General features: G+C 37.2%; 1 long non-coding RNA gene across 1 annotated transcript; it reads right to left on the reverse strand.

The window, feature by feature from the left end:
- Nucleotides 1-360: 360 nt before the first annotated feature.
- Nucleotides 361-21,152, reverse strand: LOC121174533 (uncharacterized). The gene is made up of 3 exons (XR_005890668.1): nucleotides 20,590-21,152; nucleotides 20,251-20,445; nucleotides 361-1,014 (listed from the first exon to the last, which is right to left on the reverse strand). It is a non-coding gene; the product is annotated as an uncharacterized lncRNA (long non-coding RNA).
- Nucleotides 21,153-21,416: the final 264 nt, after the last annotated feature.

The raw sequence follows: 21,416 nt of genomic DNA on the forward strand, positions 1-21,416 counted from the left end.
GGTCTTCCTAATAGGTGCCTAATGTTAAAAGGATATTCTCTACTTAACAATGCTCATGTGTTCTATGGTGTCTCCTGAAATGCTAAACCACGATTCCTCATGATAGTCTAGCCTAATCCTGATCAAGCATCATCCTCAGATTCCTCTTGTTGGACTAAACTCAACCAGAACCGCATAAAGACAAACATACAACAACTAGGTTACCGTACCCCGATCCCTCGTGAAAATACTACAATCTAGCCATGTCCTATCAAGTTCTAAGAATCAAACCAGTTCCCACTGTTGAATGATCCTACAAACACATGCATCTACATGATCAAGGCAAAGGCATGGTAGAATGAAGTTCTGATAGCACAGTGAACACACAAAACATCATTAAATAGATATACAGATATTTACATCAAGTACCTAAAAGGAAGAAACAACAGAGGATTTAGCTCTCCATAACTGGGAAGCTTCCTTTACAACAAAGAGAAGAGAAAGATGAAGGATTGAAGAAATATAAGTGGTGGGGATGTCTCCTCCACCTCTAGGACCTCACAATCACTCACAAACTCATCTCAAGCTCTCAGGACAACTTCTTCAAGCTTCGGTCTCTACGGATCTTCACACAGGAAAATCTCTCAAACTCTCTGGATCTTGGACCTTTCTTTCTCTAGAAAACCCTAGACATGCAGAAGCTTCAAGAAAAGACCAAACTCCCTTCCAAAATCTGATTTCAGGCTTAAATAGAAGGCTTTGTTCGTGCTTGCACACTTAGCGCAACTCTGAACTGCTTAGCGCGCATTAGTGAATTTCGGCTTAGCGCATGCCTTTCTCGCTCAGCGGATGGACTGAAGTGGTGCGCTTAGCGGGATGACCCTTTACTCAACGAACATGCACAGCTCATCCTTCTTCCAAATTCTTCCTCGCGCTTAGCCGAGGAATGTTACGCTCAGCGGATGGCTCGCTATGCCAATCTGCTAGCTTAGCGAGTGTGTGAACATCAACACTTCACAAACTTGCCTAATTAACCTGAAATTGAGAGAAAATGATTATTAAACACACAAAATGGAAGTACTAAGTATTTATTACCTATCTTTAACAAAAAGTAATTACAACACTACAAAATAAACATAAATTGGAGGAGTTTGATACAATTTACACAAGTTTTATACACGAAAGTTAGTCATATTCATCGACTAACAACTCCCCCAAATTTACAGTTTTGCTTGTCCTCAAGCAAATAAAGAACAGCTCACTGGTCCCCAAGTGACAATAACATGCAGTGACTATGTACAAAGGTGTATGCAACAAAAGTTACTGATTGCATGATAAGAGAATGAAGCAAAATGCCTTCATCACTTGTCTTTCACAAAGCATGCGGTTATCCAAAGAGAAGAATAAAATGTAACCTGTACAATTAGATGAAGTTAGGCATAAGACAGATATCAAGGAAAGTAGCTTAAACCACAATCTCATGGCTACTGTTTCACTTACGCACAAGTGTTTAAGCTATTCATTAATAACAACTAGCAAGAGGTCCAATCTTTGAACTTCATCTCAAGCCATAAAGTCAGAAATACATGAACAGAATCAGAAGGACTTTCACAGGCTTGTAGTGAGGCTTGGCTACAAAAATCATTGGTTTTTCTAGGATTCAAAGGCTTAGATTCTAAGAGAGCACAAATCCTAGACTTATCCAAGTAATCTTTTCAATACATTTAGCTTAGTCACTAGCCTTTCACTTTAATTCATTTTTGACATTATTAAAACAATGCACATTTTCTTCGATTGCTCTTCTCTTTTTTTTTTTTTTAACGTACAACTTAATTGTTGTGTGTGCTGATGCTTTACCTTTTACTTTACATCCCAATCAACTCCACTCCCCCAAATTTGGGGTAAATTTTCCTTGAACCATATGCTCTTCTAGAATCTAAGCAAGGTATCTGGAGATAATCATTTATGTTTAGGGTTCAATTATTGACAATATCATTCAGCTCACAAAGGGTGCAAATGATACAATTATAATTTAAGGTAAGCTTTTTGGTCAAATGGCTTGTATATACACAATCATGGCCTTCATCATGTCCTCATTCATACATTTCATTCTAAAATTCATAGATTGATGCAAAGATTATTACTCACAGCTAGTCGTTCACTCACAGTTTAAGATCACACCCTCACCGGTTTTGGTTCAAGCTTTTCTTTCTCAATCAATCTGTCTACTGACTAACAATTCTAATTGCAAGTTCACATTCTTGTTCTTTCTTTGTCTAACATACACACTTGCTCAAACTCATGAAAAGAAGCACAAACTCCATCACAATCATGCATTCAATTCTGTACATTCTGTATAATATTTCTGATTCCTTCCCCACTCCTTGGTTTGCTAATATTGTGAATTATTTGGTTGCTTCTGTTTTTCCTCCCTAAGCATCTAAAGCTCAAACTGATAAAATTAAGAGCGATGCTAAGCATTATATTTGGGATGACCCCTATTTGTGGAAGTTGTGCAGTGACCAGGTTATTAGGAGATGCATTCCAGACCATGAGATTGACTCGGTCCTGCAATTCTATCATTCTTCCGCACCAGGTGGCCATCTTGGCATACAGAGGACAACTCGCAAGGTGCTTGATTGCGGTTTCTATTGGCCCACCATCTTCAAGGATGCGTGGAGAATCTGTAGCACTTGTGAGCCTTGTCAAAGAGCAGGCGGCTCACTTTCATGGAGACAGCAAATGCCTCAACAACCCATGTTGTTCTGTGAGGTGTTTGATGTCTGGGGTATAGACTTTATGGGGCCTTTCCCTGTCTCTTTTGGTTTTGTTTATATTCTCCTTTTTGTTGATTATGTTTCAAAATGGGCGGAAGCCAAAGCCACCAGAACTAACGATGCTAAGGTTATTGTGGATTTTGTTAGATCTAATATGTTTTGCAGGTTTACAATCCCTAGAGCCATCGTTAGTGATCAAGGCACCCATTTTTATAACAGATCCATGTATGCCTTGCTCAAAAAGTATGGGGTCGTGCACAGAATTTCCACACCTTACGACCCCCAAACTAATGGGCAGGCTAAGATTTCAAACAAGGAGATAAAAAGGATCTTGGAGAAGATTGTGCAGCCGAACAGAAAGGATTGGAGCACCAGACTGGATGATGCTCTTTGGGCGCATAGGACTGCCTACAAAGCACCCATAGGAATGTCTCCTTATCGGGTTATTTTTGGCAAGGAATGTCATCTTCCTATAGAGATAGAGCACAGAGCCTACTGGGTTGTAAAGACCTGCAACTTCTCTATTGATCAGGCTGGAGAGGAAATGAAGTTGCAACTAAGTGAGCTAGATGAGATCCGTTTAGAAGCCTATGAGAATTCCAAATTCTACAAGAAGACCAAGAAGTTCCATGACTGCTTGATAGCTAAGAAGGACTTCATGGTTGGACAGAAAGTTTTATTGTATAACTCTAGGCTCGGACTCATGAGTGGTTAGTTGAGGTCAAAGTGGATTGGTCCTTTTGTGGTGACTAATGTTTTTCCTTATGGTACAGTTGAGATCAAAAGTGAATCCACAGATAAAAGCTTCGTGGTCAATGGACACTAGCTAAAACCTTTCCTCAAAAATCCCTCTTTGGTGGATGTAGTGGTGGAGGAGACCTCCTTACTTCACCCTACTTCTCTTCCGCCATGACTTAGGGAGTTTTCTTTTTCTGTCTCCTTCTTTACTTTTATTGCACTTGTCCAAATTTATTGATTGTTCTGATTACTCTTGATCTTATGATTGTGCTACATTGAGGACAATGTGTTGTTTAAGTGTGGGGGGAGATTGTTCTTTGTTTGGGGTTTTCTAGGTTAATTTTGTTATTTTGGTTTTATGTTTTGTGTACAACATTGCATGTTTCTCTTTGAATTCTAGGTTATGTACAGGTAATGGGTAATTGTTTTTGAAATAGGAGTTTCTTGGCATTTTGTGAATTGAAATTCTTGTTTTTCTCTACATGTCAAGTTAGTTTTGAAAGGTTGAATTGAAAGTGATAGATTTACCCTTGGTGAGATTTTGAGCCATCATCATCTATTTTATTCGGTGTGTTATGCCCCATTGATTGCTTGCACAATAGCCTTGGTTTGACTCTTGTTGATACTTCTTGGTTCACATGCATGTTGGGAGATGATTTAGGCATTTTGTTCTTATAAGCCTCTAGCCAAACGAGCCTACCTTGAATTAATTCCTTTGATAGCCCTTTTGAGCCTATGTTCCCCTTTCTTTGTTTTGAAGCTCATTACAAGCCTTAAGTGAAAAACCATGATCTCACCCTACCCTTAAGGAATTTTGGAGCTTTGGAATTGTTTTGCGAATAAGTGTTGGGGGGTATGTTTCATAGGATGATATGTTTTTTTTTGCCATGCTTGATGATGTATTTTTGCCATGCTTGATGTATATACATATATTGCCTAATTTTTGCTTTATTTTTCAAATATTCAAAATGCTTTCAAATGCTAATGTTCAATAAAAAAAAAAAGCAGAAAAAGAATGAAGTTGAATAAATGAGGTCTTGTTTTGAGGACTTGGACTGGTTTGAGGACTTGGTTGATTTTGTTGATATTGGAGGTTTTGGGTTTACTTTTTATGCTTAATTTTTAATTTTGGTTTTGGGTTTACTACTTTTGCTTAATTTCCACTTATTCCCCATTGTTCCTCTATTCCTTTGGGTTTTAGCTACTTATCCCATACTTTCCTCTACCTTGTCCCTGGCCCCATTACAACCTTAAAAGACCTTTTGATCCTCATGTGCATGTGTTTGTGGTGTTTGGTTGTCAATTTTAGAGTCTTGCCAAGTCTATGTGGTGTTTGTTTTTCATGGGTGCTCTGAGAGTAAACAGTAGCCTAGACACTTGAGAGATAGAGTGCATATCTTGTGAGGATTTATCACTTTTCATACAATTCTTGATTTGATTGACTACCTTGCCATGTTTAAGGTGCTTGGATGATTTTCATGACTCTCTTGATTCTTTAACTCTTTACGTGTTGGATGTTGCCCATTCCTTTCATTCCTTGAGATTCATAGAGAAATATGTAAATGTTTTTGTGTTTGTTTGTCTCTGGATTTGTTCCTTGCTCTGCTTTGTGATTTTGCCCAGGAGTGCAAAAGGATAAGTGTGGGGGAATTTGATGTGTCATTATTTTCTCATATTTCGTACCCCTTTCTATCACCATTTTAATTACTAATTAGCCTTAATTGTCAAATTAATTATGTAGTTTTATCATTTGGGCCTACTTGACTAATTATGTGTTCTAATTTAATTTCAGGAGAATTATAAGCAATTGGGCTTGGATCCGGAATTGGGCTGAACCGGCTTGGACTTGAAGAGAGCAGACAATTTTATTTGTCGTCCAGTTTTATTTTATTTTGTTTTTGGGCTGTATTTTTGTAATTGGGCCACCAGACCTTATTGGGCCCAAAAATCAAATTTGTAAGCTTTGGGGCTTAGTGACCTTTAGTGAGCCTAGCTACTAGGGTTTTAGGTGTGGGTCGATTACTGTTCATGTAGAGAGATATCGTAGGGTTTCATTTTTCAGTTTTTTGTGTTACTGTTCACGCGCATAGTACTGTTCATGTAGCAACTCCATTTTCCTTTTCTGCTTCAAATTCCAATTTCATTTTCTTCTTTTATTTCTAGTTTCATTTTCATCTCTGTCTTCTAATTTTAGTTCGTTTTCTGCCTTTGATTTCCTATTCTTTTCTGCATTTCATTTCCAATTTCAATTTCATTTTCGGTTTCTGTTTGTAGATTCATTTTTGTTTCTCTGTTGCAATTAGTTTCTAGTTGTTGTATTTCGTTTATGTTGCTGGGTTGTATTTCGTTTAGAGTTCTGTATTTCATTTGTTGTTTCCAGTTTTGTTTTGGTTAGTTGGGTTCCATTTTGTATTTGTTGTTGTTTGTTTTTGTTCTGTTTGTATTTCTGTTTTTGTTTTCGTTTCTGCTATTAATGGAAGGCTGAATCTCTAGTGTTGTTTTCTCTTGAGGATTAAGCATAGCTCTCTTTGAGGTTTTGTTTTTAATATTAAATTCTGATGAGTTTTTTTTTCCCCTTCACCAATTATTCTGTATTTGTTGCTGATATTAATCCATGCATGCTTAATGCTTGCTTAATTGTTTCTGTGCTTAATTAACGTTCATGCTTAATGGACATGTGAGAGGAATTAATTGGTGTATGTGTTGCTTAATCACATAATGACAGCCTTGTGGTAATTTTCGCTTAGTTAATTAATTTCGGGTTGGATTAAGTGGTTGAACTGATTAGGGATAAATTCAAGTAACCTAGGATAAGAGACTTGCTTTTGAATCAAGGGGAAACAACATGTTTTAGTTCTGTTATTTTTTAATTCAAGTTTGCTTGCTGTTTAAATTACAAAAACAAACAACCCCCCCATTTGTTACTATTTTATTATTATATGTTATGAACGTTTATTTGATCATTGCTCACTGGGAGACGATCTAGGATCACTTCCTAGATACTGCATTTTAATGTTTATTTGATTCGGGTACGACTCTGATAACAAACTTACTCTAAATTTGGGGGAGGGAAGTCAATTAGAATGAAAAGAAAAAGGTTAAGCATCAGCACACACAACAAATAAGTTGTATGTTAAAAAAAAGAGAAAAATAAAAGAATAAATTGTGTTGTTACAATAAGGTCAAAAGCAACTTAAAAGGAAAAGATAGTGAGAAAGCTACTCGTATGATACAAGATCATTGGGATAAGTCTAGGACTTGTGCTCTCTTAGAATCTAAACATTTGAATCCTAGAAAAACCAATAAATTGTTGTAGTCAAGCCTCACTACAATCCTAAGAAAGCCCTTTTGATTTTGTTTATACATTTCGGATGAAATTCAAAGGTTGGATCTCCTGTTAGTTGTTATCAATGAATAGCTTACACACTTGTGCTTGAGTGAAATAGTGGTCGTGAGACTGTGGTTTAAGGTACTTTCCTTTATATCTGTCTTATGATTAACTTCATCTAACTGTATAGTTCACATTTTATTTTTCTCTTTGAATAACTGCATATTTTGTGAAGACAAGTGATAGGTACACATTGCTTCATCTTTCTCATCATGCAATCAGTAATTTTTTATGCATACACCTCTGTACATAATCACTGCATGTTGTTATCACTTGAGGACAAGTGAGTTGTTCTTGATTGCTTGAGGACAAGCAAAACTGTAAATTTGGGGGAATTGTCAGTCAATGGAAATGGCTAACTTTTGTGTATAAAACTTGTATAAATTGTATCAAACTCTCCCAATTTATGGTTATTTCGAAGTTTTATAAGTATTTTTTGTTAAGTATAGGTGATAAATACTTAGTATTTTCATTTTGTGTTTTTAATAATCATTTTCATTCAATTTCAGGTTTATTAGGCAAGCTTTGGAAAGTGTTGTTTTTCACCTTCTCGCTAAGCCAATCTGCTGGCTTAGCGAGCGTCCGCTAAGCGCAACACTCTTGGGCTAAGCGCGAGGAAGACTCTAGAAGAAGATGAGTTGTACAGGTTCGCTAAGCGCACCGCTTCATCTCACTAAGCACACCGCTTCAGTTCATCCGCTAAGCGAGAAAGGCGCGCTAAGCCAAAATCCACTAATGTGCGCTAAGCGGTCCATAAGTGCGCTAAGCGCACAAGCACGAACAAGGCCACCTATTTAAGCCTGAAATCAGATTTTAGAAAGAGAGTTTGGATTGGGATTCAGAGCTTTGCATGTCTAGGGTTTCTAGATAGAGAAAGGTCCAAGTTCCAGAGAGTTTTGAGAGATTTTGCTATATGAAGATCTGCAGAGACCAGAGCTTGAAGTAGGAGCAAATTTGAGAGCTTGAGATGAGTTTGTGAGTGATTGTGAGATCCTCGAGGTGAAGGAGACATCCTCATCACTTGTAATTTTGCAATCTTTCATCTTGTTCTTCTCTTTGTTGTTAAGAAGAATTCTTGGTATGGAAAGCTAAATCCTCTGTTGGATCTTCCCTGTAGGTACCTGATGTAAATATATTTCTATTTATTTAATGATGTTTTGTGTGTTCTCTGTGCTATCTGCTTTTCATTCCAGTATGCCTTTACCTTGATCGCGTAGATGCATGCTTTGTTAGGGTCATTCAACAGTGGAAACTGGTCTGACTCTAAAGTCCTTGATAGTGCAGGGCTGAGTTGTCGTGCTTTCACAAGGAATCGGGGTGCGATAATTTAGTTGAGTATGTGTGTCTTAATGCGGTCCTGGTTGAGTTTAGTCTTACAAGAGGAATCTGCGGATGATGCTTGATCAGGATTAGGCTAAACTATCATGAGGAATCGGGGTTTAGTATCTAAGGAGACACCATAAGAACACATGAGCATTGTTAGATAGAGAATATCTTTTTAGCATCAAACACCTATTAGGAAAACCAACATGTTCTGTACTTGATTTTACACATCATTTCTCTCGTGTGATTTTCTTTCTTTTTGCACAGATAGTTTGTACACCTGTTCATATTCACACTTACCTTTACACACCAGACACCTATTTGTTGAAATAGCTTACCAAATAACACAAGTTCCCCAAGTGTTCGATACTCGGTTCTTACCATTTTATACTACTTGTGTGATCCGGTGCACTTGCCGGAACCAGCGAACACCTGGGTGAGCTATTGTGCAACCTCCTCCCCTCATTTTCCTATAAATAGGCGTGAGGGGCTGAGGGGAAGGGGTTCAGCATCATTTATAAGAAGCTTTCACTAAAATTAGTGAGAAGAAGGAGAAAGGAGAAGAAAAATCATGGCTAAGGTGCTTTCGTAACGCTTCTGTAACATTTCTGTGATCAATTTCGTGACCGTTCTTCGTCCTTCTTTGTCTGTTCTTCATCGTTCTTCGATCTTCGACCAGTTAGTTTTTTGTGAAGCTTTGATTTCATTCTATTAACCCTTAGGGGTCCATTCTTGCTTTGCATGTCTTCATCTTCATTCTTCTACCATCGGTGATCTTTTTCTTTGTTTAAAGCGAATTTTGATCGATCGTTTAAGCCGTAATCTCACTTAATCAATGTTAAAATGAATTTCAACCGATCATTTGTGTTGTAATCTCTTTTAATCACCATTAAAATAAAATTCAACAAATTGTTTGTGCTATAACCTCAGTTAATCATCAAAAAAATAAGTTTCAACCGCTCATTTACTTTGAAAGTTCTCTTTAAATGAGTTGGAAAATAACCAAGTGAAAATAAAACTAATAATCAAACTTTTGTCCAGAAGAAAATCGCTTGAATCCTTTCAAAGGTCCAACGCCTTAAACGGTCTTTTTGCTTTTATCGGTTAAAATGAACCGTTTAAAAGTCTAAAATCAGTACTCCACATAACTTTCTTGCTTTTCAAAGAACTACGTAGGTCTGAGTTCCTCATCGCAATTGAGGATACGTAGGAGCAAGAGCCCCACTCTTATCGACCCCAAAAAGATAAAAAATGTGAAAAAGGGAAAATAAAACAAACTTGAAGTCATGATTTTGCACATTTGATTAAAGGTTGCGGTCCCTTGTGGCGGACGCGTGGGGTGCTAATACCTTCCCCATGCGTAAGCAACTGCTGAACCTTTTATTTTCAAAATTTGTAGACCTACTTTTGGTTTTTCTAACGTTTTCCTCTAATAAACTTTGATGGCACTCCGCGCGTTTTTCCTTCCATGGAAGACGCATCCGTGAGTCTCGCGTCGCCCTCCCGCTGAAGGGTAGGTTGCGACAACCTTGATCCGCCAAAGCCTTTGCTTTCTCCTCCAAGTGCTTCCTTGGTATTCCGACCACCCCATTTCTATTTTGTTTTACTTGGTCCAATTCTTGTGCCGAGATTTTGACCACTTTGGATATTCTTGCCATGGAGGGGTAGAAACCAGAAAAGAGATACGGTTTTCTTCCTTCTAGTGGGCATCCCAATATCTCTTCAAATTCTTCTACGGTTGGTACTAATTGAGAGTCCCCAAACGTGAAGCACCTTAGCGGCTGATCGTAATACTGAGTGAGGGATGCAATGGCTTCAACAGAGACTTCTATCATAGTTAGATCCCAGATCTTCCCATATGTCTTGCGGAAAGCTTGACGTTGGAGTTGATCCATCAACTACCTTAACTCTTACGAACTGGAAACTTCTAGGCTTTTGATTTTGACATGATAGAACCTATTCTTAAACAAAGGTGCTTGATTCGATCCCATGTTTTGCTAGAATGAAAAATTCTGTTGATCAATACTTCGACACCCCATCATGAAGGAAATATGATGAATGCATGAGGGAATGCTTACGCTATGCATGACACAAATGCATTTTACAGACACAAGAGCCCAGAAGATCATCTCTTCTTACTCACAAACATTTGGGCATCCTGGCTCATTTGCAATCATTATTATGGTGCCCCATGCATGTATTTAAGGAAGTGATGCGAACCTTCCGACATCCCGGGACCAAATGACAAGACAAATGCAATGCATGAGTGATGACATAATCCGGGAACACATGCCTGAAAGCACATGGTTGATATCATGAAAAGAAACATGCTAGACGGACAAGCATGGTAACACAATCAAATAATGCTGAGAAGACATAACAACGCACACAAACATGACGTTATAAAAATATGCATGGTAATGTCAAGGAAACAAACATGTAGCGTGTTTGCTCCATGCCCCAATTTTAGGAACCTAATGGGGGGAACTAAAAGCTCGCTATTTAGTGATAATTCCCAAGGTGGTTGCACCTAACTTTCAAAGGTTTCTAGATATGTCATTCCCTTTGATATCAAACATTGTGGCGGTAGGGACTACCAGCGACAACGTATCATCAAAGAAAAAACACTAGATGAAGTTTCCATGTCATCAAGCTGCTGGACAAGTGGCCTCAAAAATTTTAAGAAAGGGGGGTTGAATTAAGATTTTGTTGACTATTCCTAATTGAAAATTTCCCTTTCTTAGATATTCCCTAGATTCAATTATTTCTTTAATTGTAAGTTACTCGAATAACAAATAAGGAGAAGTAAACTTAAAGAAATATAAACACAATAGAAATTAAAAGAGATTAAGGAAAAAGAGAATGCAAAACCAGATTTATACTGGTTTCGGCCACAACTCGTGCCTACGTTCAGTCCCCAAGTAACTCGCTTGAGATTTCCACTATCCTTGTAAAATCATTTACAAGCAATGAACCACAAAGGACTTCCCTCCTTTGTGTTTAGTGATTAAAACCAAGAAGTTATTCCCACTTCTTGCAATGAATCCCAAGGAACATTGGTCCCTTGTGTCCAGTGATAACAACCAAGAAGTTATACCCACTTCTTGTAATGAACCCAAAAGACGTTGGTCTTTTGTGTCCAGCGATCAACCAAGAAGCAAATCCTGCTTCTTGTAATGAACACAAGCAACGTTGGTCCCTTGTGTTCAGTGTTTGCAACCAAGAAAGACCTTCTCTTGAAAACAGTCACCAAGAGTAGGTCTCTTGAAAAGCTTTTTGTAAGAATGGAGGAGAGGAAGAAAATAGAATAGCACAAGTTTTTTCCCAATGAACTTTTCTTGACAAATCAAGTGTTGAACAAAAATTCTTAGAAAGATGTTGAGAATTATTGTTAATCACTATGCTGAAATTCATGTCGTGGTCACATATTTATAGTCATTTGATGGCTCTTGAAGAACCATGTTAAAAGTTGTGACTCTTGGCAAAAACTAATCACTTTAAAAGTTGTGACTCTTTGGCAATTTATTTTTCAAAACCAGTCACTAGTAATCGATTACCATTATGGTGAAATCGATTACACAGTTTATTTTATTGAAGGTTGTGAGTCTTCATGTTAAAGTTTGAAATCCAACGTTCAAAACCACTGGTAATCGATTACAAATATTGTGTAATCGATTACACAATTTTGAAAATTTTTTGTCACAAGTTGTGACTCTTGAGATTTGAAATTCAATGTTCAAAAGCATTGGTAATCGATTAAATGCCCATTGTAATCGATTATTACTTTGTAAAATAGTTATAAAACTGTTTTGGGCTTCTGGTAATCGATTACTGCCTTATGGTAATCGATTACCAGAGAGTAAAAACTCTGGTAAAAGATTTTTCTTTGAAAAATTCTTTTGGACAAATTGTGTTATTCAATCTTTTCTTTGAAAAATTCTTTTTATACTTATCTTGATGTTTTTCTTGAGGTTCTTGCATATCTTGAGTCTTCTCTTGAATCTTCACTTGAATCTTCTTGATTCTTTAATCTTGTTTGAATGAATCTTTAATAATCTTTGGCATCATCAAAATACTATTGGAAGCTTTGCTTCTACAATCTCCCCCTTGTTGATGATGACAAATCCTAAAATCAAGAGAATATATGCAATATTTGATCTATTGTTCACTCATCTTTTTCTCGCCCTTTCTTTTTGAATTTATGCTTAATTTAAAACTTTGTAAATATAATATATTGATTTCTAAAATACCCATTTTTCTCTCCCCCTTTGGCAACATCAAAAAGCCAAAGTGCGTGAAAAAAATAAAATCATACATAAATAATTTTAAAGCATACCCAACATAATTTTAATAACACATTCATAAATTTCAGTCATAGTCATATATCAACAAAATAACCAAGTTTAAACACATCAACTTAATAACCAAGTTCAATCATAATCAACTAAGTACCAAATAAGTAAACAAGGTAACCAAGTTTAGAAAATAAACAACTAACATAATGTCATAAAATATAGCCAGATACACGGCAAAGAAATATTAATCTAAATCTATGAAGGCGGTGGTGGAAGGTCGAAGCACTAACGGATGAAACTCACATCCTCCTCAAGCCGATCAATATGAGTATCCATGTCTGCAAATCGTGTATCAATGCGGCTTTCCAGAGAGTCAAAACGCTCACCGATATACGTGTGTAGTCCATCCAGTCTATCAAGAACGTTTTGCATAAAGGATGAAGAGTCATCCCTCTGAGGAGGTGATGATGGAGAGCGGTCCTCTGCTGCCTGTGTAGGAACGTCCTTCTTCACCCAAGAGCCATCACGGTCTTTGCGGTATCCGAAGGAAGTAACAACTCCTGCCTCGATAGAAAATGATCTCTTGACTTGAACAAATGTCTAAGAGTCAAGAGGGACATCAAAATGAAACAAGAATAGAGTAATTAGATGAGGATAAGGAAGGGGTGCATTTGATCGCAATGCCTTTTGCATGCGATATCTAACAAGGTGGGCTCAGTTGATTTGACAACCGGTAAGTAAAACCCACATGACAACCAAGTCTTCCTCAGAAACCTGAGCAAGGTTAGATGACCGAGGAAAAAGGATACGCACAATCAAATAGTGCATGATGCGACATTCAAATGCCAATGATCCAGCAAGTAATCTACCGGTCATATCCGCTTGATTGGTGCAAACCAACCTAAGGGCATCATGACTGGAGAAATCAAACTTCCAGTCCTCATCAATGGTGCCCTCAAATGGTACACCATCACTAGACAATTGGCTTAACTCAAAGAAAAAGGACTCATCAATAACCATTCTAATCCCATATACCTCGGAAACTAGAGTACCCTCCTGAATTTCTAAATTTGAATAAAAAGCTCTAACTAATTCAGGATAGAAAGGAAGTTTCATAGACATGAATTGGATTAACCTGGAGTTCTGAAATGCTTGAAAACATTCGAACATTTCATCATCAAAGAACTTCAAGTCAAGAAACTTAAGGTCTAGTATAGAACGAGACGAGAAAAAGGAAGTGTACCGGATACGTTGTGCTTTCGAAGAAAACAACGTGGAAGATGAAATGGAGGGAGGAATTGGTGTTGTCTGCACTCTAGAGGCTCCGTGGCTTTGAGTTCCGATGGCCACGGATGAGGTCGAAACGCCCTTTCTTTTCTTTGATGATTCTGCCAGTTTAGGAGTTTTTTTTGAAAATTTTGATCGATAGAGATAAAAGAGAATAAAAAATGATGAAGAATGGGCTTTGTGGGAGGTGATTTGGTTGAGAAATGAAGGAGTTATGTGATTTTGAAGTTTTGAGAGAAAGGGATGTGTCGCGGAGGAGAAAACGCGAAGGTTGTGTTTCTGTCGTTTCATATTTATAGGAGTAGGAGAAGACGCGTTGTAATCGATTACACAGTTCTTGTAATCGATTACCAAAACTAATACTTTATATGTAATTGATTACATGGAAATTGTAATCGATTACAAGAAGTTTGTTCTACTGTAATCGATTACTCATAGTGGTAATCGATTACCAAAGAATCAAAACTTAATTCTAAGTAACAAAAAAAGTAGTTATGAACACATACATGGTAATTTTTTACTTAATTCAATTATTTTAGCATATCAACAGAATTTAATCATATCAAATTATACATAATCAATTTAAGCATAATCAACTAAAAATTCAATCAATCATGTAAATTCAAATTTTTTAAACTAAATATAGTTAATTAATCATAGTAAATTTTAATATAATCAAACAGTTTCAACAATTATTTTCTATTAGCCACAATAATAACTTAACTGAAAATACTAATCATACCTTAATTTATAGAGATAGTTTAGATGTTACCTCTTTTAAGATTTTACCGATAGTGTTGTGAAGAAGATGTTTTAAGAGACAATCTACATTTTTTAGAGTCATCCTCCTCACTTTCATAGTTCTTTGTTAAGAGGTTTATCTCTTCTTTCTCAGAGCCTTCAGATGAATCATTATTGTCCCAAGCAATGTAGGCTTTCTTAGCCTTCCTTTCTCCATAATTTTTCTTTTTAGTTTTCTCAGTCCATTGCTCATTTGTTGGACAATTTGCCTTTATATGTCCAGGTTGATTACACTTGTAACACCTTAGGGTTAGAGAAGTCTCTTGTGATCCCTTATTTTGATTGAAATTTTGAGATCTTTGATTTCTTCTTGTTTTGATAAATTTGTGAAATCTTTTCACAAATAGAGAGAAGTCTTCTTCATCATTCGAGTCCTTGTTGTCAATATCTTCTTGGAAGGAGGATGAGGCTTTAAGTGTTATTCCCCTTTTTCTTTTGTCACTTTCTTCATTTTGATTGAGTCTTTGCAATTCCATCTCATGTTCCTGCAACTTTTCAAATAATGTGGCAAGAGACATACTAGATAGATCTTTAGATTCAGTAATGGCAGTCACCTTTGGCTGCCATTCTCTATTTAGACATGTTAGAACTTTATTTATTAAATCCTCATTTGGAAATGTTTTTCCTAGTGATGCAAGATGATTAACTATGTGAGTGAATCTTTTCTTCATATCTTGTATGTTTTCATTTGTTTTCATCCTAAAAAGTTCATATTCATGGGTTAGAGTATTAATCCTAGATTTCTTAACATCGATTGTGCCCTCATGTGTGAGTTGAAGTGTGTCCCACATCTCCTTGGCATTTGTACAATTTGAGATTCTAAAATATTCATCTATTCCTAGGGCATAAGTAATGATGTTTTTGGCTTTAAGATTATATTGAACTCTTCTTCTATCTTCTTCAAACCATTGATCTCTTGGTTTTTCTGTTGTTGTGCTTCCATCTACTATAGTGGGTACATAAGGTCTTATTTCTATGGCTTCCCAAATGTTTAAATCTATTGCTTCAATGAAGATTTGCATACGGGTTTTCCAATAGTGGTAACCCTCTCCATTAAAGATAGGAGGCCTATTAATGGAATTTCCTTCTGGGAATAAGAAATTTGCTGAGGCCATATTTCTTGAAGTTTCAAAACATTCTACAAGAAACCTTCTCTGATACCATTTATTGGACAAGTGACCTCATAAATTTTAAGAAGGGGGGGTTGAATTAAGATTTTGTTGACTATTCCTAATTGAAAATTTCCCTTTCTTAGATATTCCTTAGATTCAATTATTTCTTTAATTGTAAGTTACTCAAATAACAAATAAGGAGAAGTAAACTTAAAGAAATATAAACACAATAGAAAGTAAAAGAGATTAAGGAAAGAGAGAATGCAAAACCGGATTTATACTGGTTCGGCCACAACTCGTGCCTACGTCCAGTCCCCAAGCAACCCGCTTTAGATTTCCACTATACTTGTAAAATCCTTTACAAGCAATGAACCACAAAGGACTTCCCTCCTTTGTGTTCAGTGATTACAACCAAGAAGTTATTCCCACTTCTTGCAATGAACCCCAAGGAACATTGGTTCCTTGTGTCCAATGATAACAACCAAGAAGTTATACCCACTTCTTGCAATGAACCTAAAAGACGTTGGTCTTTTGTGTCTAGTGATCAACCAAGAATCAAATCCTACTTCTTGCAATGAACCCAAGGAACATTGGTCCCTTGTGTTCAGTGTTTGCAACCAAGAAGACCTTCTCTTGAAAACAGTCACCAAGAGTAGGTCTCTTGAAAAGCTTTTTGTAAGAATGGAGGAGAGGAAGAAAATATAATAGCACAAGTTTTTGCCCAATGAACTTTTCTTGACAAAGCAAGTGTTGAACAAAAACTCTTAGAAAGATGTTGAGAATTATTGTTAATCACTGTGCTGAAATTCGTGTCGTGGTCACATATTTATAGTCATTTGATGGCTCTTGAAGAGCCATGTTAAAAGTTGTGACTCTTGGCAAAAACTAATCACTTTAAAAGTTGTGACTCTTTGGCAATTTATTTTTCAAAACCAGTCACTGGTAATCGATTACCATTATGGTGTAATCAATTACACAGTTTATTTTATCGAAGGTTATGAGTCTTCATGTTGAAGTTTGAAATCCAACATTCAAAACCACTGGTAATCGATTACAAATATTGTGTAATCGATTACACAATTTTGAAAATATTGTCACAAGTTGCGACTCTTGAGATTTGAAATTCAACGTTAAAAAATATTGGTAATCAATTACATGCCCATGGTAATCGATTACTACTTTGTAAAACAGTTATAAAATTGTTTTGGGCTTCTAGTAATCGATTACTGCCTTATGGTAATCGATTACCAGAGAGTAAAAACTCTGGTAAAAGATTTTTCTTTGAAAAATTCTTTTGGACAAATTGTGCTATTCAATCTTTTCTTTGAAAAATTCTTTTTATACTTATCTTGATGTTTTTCTTGAGATTCTTGCATATCTTGTGTCTTCTCTTGAATCTTCACTTGAATCTTCTTAATTCTTTAATCTTGTTTGAATGAATCTTTAATAATCTTTGGCATCATCAAAATACTCTTGGAAGCTTTGCTTCTACACAAGCTAGTCGGAGACTTAGCATGACCACAGATTCACCTCCGCTTCCTATGTTCCTATGGACCTGGGTATAGGGCCCTTAATAACTCACTCTGTGTGCAAAAAGTGTAGGTGTCGTGTGTGCATCAAATAAACAAATATTTATCAATGCACATATTAAATACACAACGACACAAAGTGTAAAAAAACATCAAGAGAGTTGCATGAATACAAGAACATAAAAGAAAGAAAGGGAAACAAACAAAGGGAAAGTCATGAAAAAAATGTATACTAATTAAATGGCCTAACTCTCTAAAAAAGGTCCCCGGTGGAGTCGCCAACTATCGCAATCTACCCTTCAGCGGGAGAGCGACGCGAGGCTCACAGGTGCATCTTCCAAGGAAGGAAAATGCACGAAGTCTCCACCAACATTTATTTGAGGAAAACGTTAGTAAAAACCAAAAGAGGTCCACAAATTTTAAGAATAAAAGGTTCGGGAGTCATTTACTTGTGGGGAAGGTATTAACACCTTATGCGTTTGCCTCAAGGGGCGGCAGCCTTTAATCCAATGTGCAAAGTCATGACTTCAATCTTTATTTTATTTTCCCTTTTTATGTTTTTATCTTTTTGGGGTCGAAAAGAGCATGAATCTTGCTCCTACGTATCCTCAATTGCGATGAGGAACTCAGACATATGTAGTTCTTTGAAAGCATGAAAATTATGCGTAGGATTGATTTTGGACTTTCGAACGATTCATTTTAACTGACAAAAGGAGAAGAGATTGTTTAAGGCATTGGACCTTTGGACGAATTCAAGCAATTTTTATGGATAAAAGCTTGATTATGAGTTGATTTTAGCTTTGGTTTCACTTGGTTACTTTCAAACTCATTAAAAGAGGACTTGCAAAGTAAATGACTGGTTGAAACTTTATTTTCAATGATTAACCAAGGTTACAGCACAAACGATTGGTTGAATCTTTATTTTATAGATTAAGTGAGATTACAACACAAATGAACGGTTGAAATTGATTTTGACAATGATAAAGTGAGATTACAACACAAACAAATGGTTGAAATTAATTTTAACAGTGATAAAGTGAGATTACGGTATAAACGATCGGTTGAAACTCGCTTTAAACATTGAAATGTGATCATTGATGGTAGAAGAATGAAGATGAAGATATACAAAGCAAGGATGGACCCCTAAGGGTGCATAGAATGAATTCAAAGCTTCAAAAATAAAGACTAACCGGTCGATGAATAAAGAACGAACGAAGAACAGACGAAGAACGATGGAGAACAATCACAGAAACGTTACGAAAGCGTCTCGGCCTTGTTTTTTCTTCTTCTTTCTCCTTCTTCTCACTAATTTCACTCAAAATCTCTTTATTTTAGGTGTTGGACCCTTCTCCTCAGTCGCCCCCTCACGCCTATATATAGGAAATGAGGGGAGGAGGTTGCATAGTAGCTTGCCCAGGTAAGCTACTTGCTTCCTCCAAAAGTAACCTAGCTCGCCCAGGAGAACTGGTTACTTTAACCCTAAGCTTCCTAGTGGGCCCAGGGGCTGAAAAATGCCCCAAAAGTGACCCTTTTTCCCTTTTTTGAATACTTTGCACATTTCCTTCTGAAACATCACAAAACCCTTCAGATTGCGTGGCAATTAGTGTTAAGCAGCTCAATTCGGCTGGCGAGAGTCCAAATGTTGGCAAACGATCATCCCTAAACGAAATTAGGGTATGACACCCTCAATTTTAGCGAGCTCTCATGACATAAATGATTGAAGTAATGCTCCGTGATGGGATCATCCGTCCTAGCACGAGCCCTTTTTCTTCCTAGGTGCTTTTGGTTCGAAAGAAAGGCAACACATGGCCTTTTTGTGTCAATTATCATGCCTTGAACGCTATTATGGTGAAGGACATGTTTTCGATACCCACTGTTGTTGAGTTGAGGGACGAGTTACATGGTGCCATTGTTTTCTCCAAATTGGATTTAAGGTCAGGCTATCATTAGGTGTTTCTCAATCTTAAGGATACCTTCAAGGCTACGTTTAGGATAGTGGATGGACACTTTGAATTCTCGGTCATGCCAGCTTGTCTAATTCCCCATCAACCTTCCAAGCAACTATGAATGAGGTCTTTACACCATTTTTGCATGGATTTTATTTTGGAGTTTCATGATGACATTCTTGTCTTTAGCAAACACTAGTCTTCCCACCTAGAACATTTACACTAAGTATTATATCAATTGCAGAAGCATAGTTTATTTGGTAAATTTACTAAGTGTGATTTTGGGGTTGCCTAAGTTTCATACCTGGGTTATGTGATCTCACAAAAAGGTGTTGTTGTTTCTCCAAAGAAGGTGTGTGTGATTCTTGATTAGCCAACCCCACTTTTCGCTACTGCCCTTCGCACTTTCCTTGGCCTCACATCCTACTACCACTATTGGGTCCAACATTATGTGCATATTGCAAGTGCCTTGATTGAGTTATTGCATAAACACTCTTTTGTGTGGATGGAGCAAGTTAGTGCTACCTTCCAATCTTTGAAAGATGCAATGACTTTTCTTCTAAGTTCTGCATCTCCCCAATTTTGATCTCACCTTTGAGGTCACCATAGATGCTTCCGGCATGGCAGTAGGCATTGTCTTATCTCAAGAAAATCACCCATTGTTTTTTATAGCTGCAAACTATCGTCTAGAATGTAGGTTGCCTCATCCTACGATCATGAGATGTTTGCAATCACCTCAACAATGAAGAAGTGGCATCATTACCTTCTTGGTCGGTATTTTTGCATTTACCATGACCAACAAAGTTCGTACGGTCTTGTGCAACCAAACAATTCAAACACCATCTCAACTAAAGCTTTTGGGGTTCAATTATGATATTCTTTATACACCAAGGTGCATGAACTTCATTATTGATGCTCTTTCCAGGATTCTAGAGGGTTTTGAATTGTTGATGGTGGTGGTTTCATCCCGTCAACCATTGTTAATAGATCAATTGCAATAATTTTATGTGAACCATCATGCGGGGAAAAAACTTTTGCAAAAGTTTCAAGAAGGAGATGAGCACAAAGGATTTACCTTTATAGATGGTGTCTCGTATTTCCAACAGTGCTTATTTGTTCCACTAGAGTCTGCGCTTTGCTTTCAATTGCTTCAAGATTGCCATGCCACCCTTGCAGGAGGACACTCAAGTGTTAAAGGCATGCTTATATGTTTGGCAGCTTCCTTTTCATGGCCACACATGTGTCGGGATGTCAAGGAGTATGTGCAAACCTGTGAGATTTGTCAAAAGCATAAGTCTCCCAATCACAAATAGCATGGCCTTTTATAGCCTTTACCTATTCCCAATTAGGTCTGGAAAGACTTCTCTATGGATTTTATTACACACTTACCAGTGTCACAGGGGAAGTCAATTACCTAGGTGATTGTAGATTGTTTGACAAAGTATACTCACTTCAAAACATTACCAGCCAAGTTCTCCGTTGCTTCCGTTGCACCTATGTTCTTAAGTGACATCTACAAGCTTCATGACATGCCTAAGTTGATTGTCAATGATTGTGATCGTGTATTTAACAACCGCTTTTGGTGAGATCTCTTTCATTTACAAGGCATAACACTCGCTTTTAGTAGCACCTATCATCCTTATTCCAATGGAGAGACTGGGGTGACCAATCATATCCTACAAAGTTAAAAGCTTTCTACGAAACTCCTTCAACTACTCCACCTCCATTAACGACCCACGTCACTGAAACTATTATGCCTTTGGTGCCTTCTGCCATCCTAGAGAGCCACATGCTTCGTCTTGGCCGTGGCTACATTGATCAAGTGTTGATTCAATGGGAAGGGCTTTCACCTACGACAGCTACTTGAGAGGACAAGAAGGCTTTTTGCGACAACTATCCTTACTTTAACCTTGAGGACAAGGTTGTTGAAAAAGGAGGGGGTATTGATATGGGTCATGGTTTGACGTCTGACCCAAAGAGGGAAATTGGGCCCAATGTTGGTTCTCAGGGACTTCCAACATTTGTTGTTAATGGGCCAATTCTGCAAAGTGAGCCGAAAGAGCCTAGAACACAACGTGCAAAGAGAACATCTTAGTGGCTGAAAGATTACGTGAAGAAATGATGAAAGCAGTGGGTTTTGAGAATAAAAAACAATAGACTTTACTTAATTAAGTAAATATGAGCTGTATTTAGATTCCTTTTTGTTAGTAGTGGGCCAGAGGCCTAAAGTTTGTTACGCTG

This window comes from Glycine max, chromosome 3, assembly GCF_000004515.6.
Source record: "Glycine max cultivar Williams 82 chromosome 3, Glycine_max_v4.0, whole genome shotgun sequence".
Taxonomy (NCBI): Eukaryota; Viridiplantae; Streptophyta; class Magnoliopsida; order Fabales; family Fabaceae; genus Glycine; species Glycine max.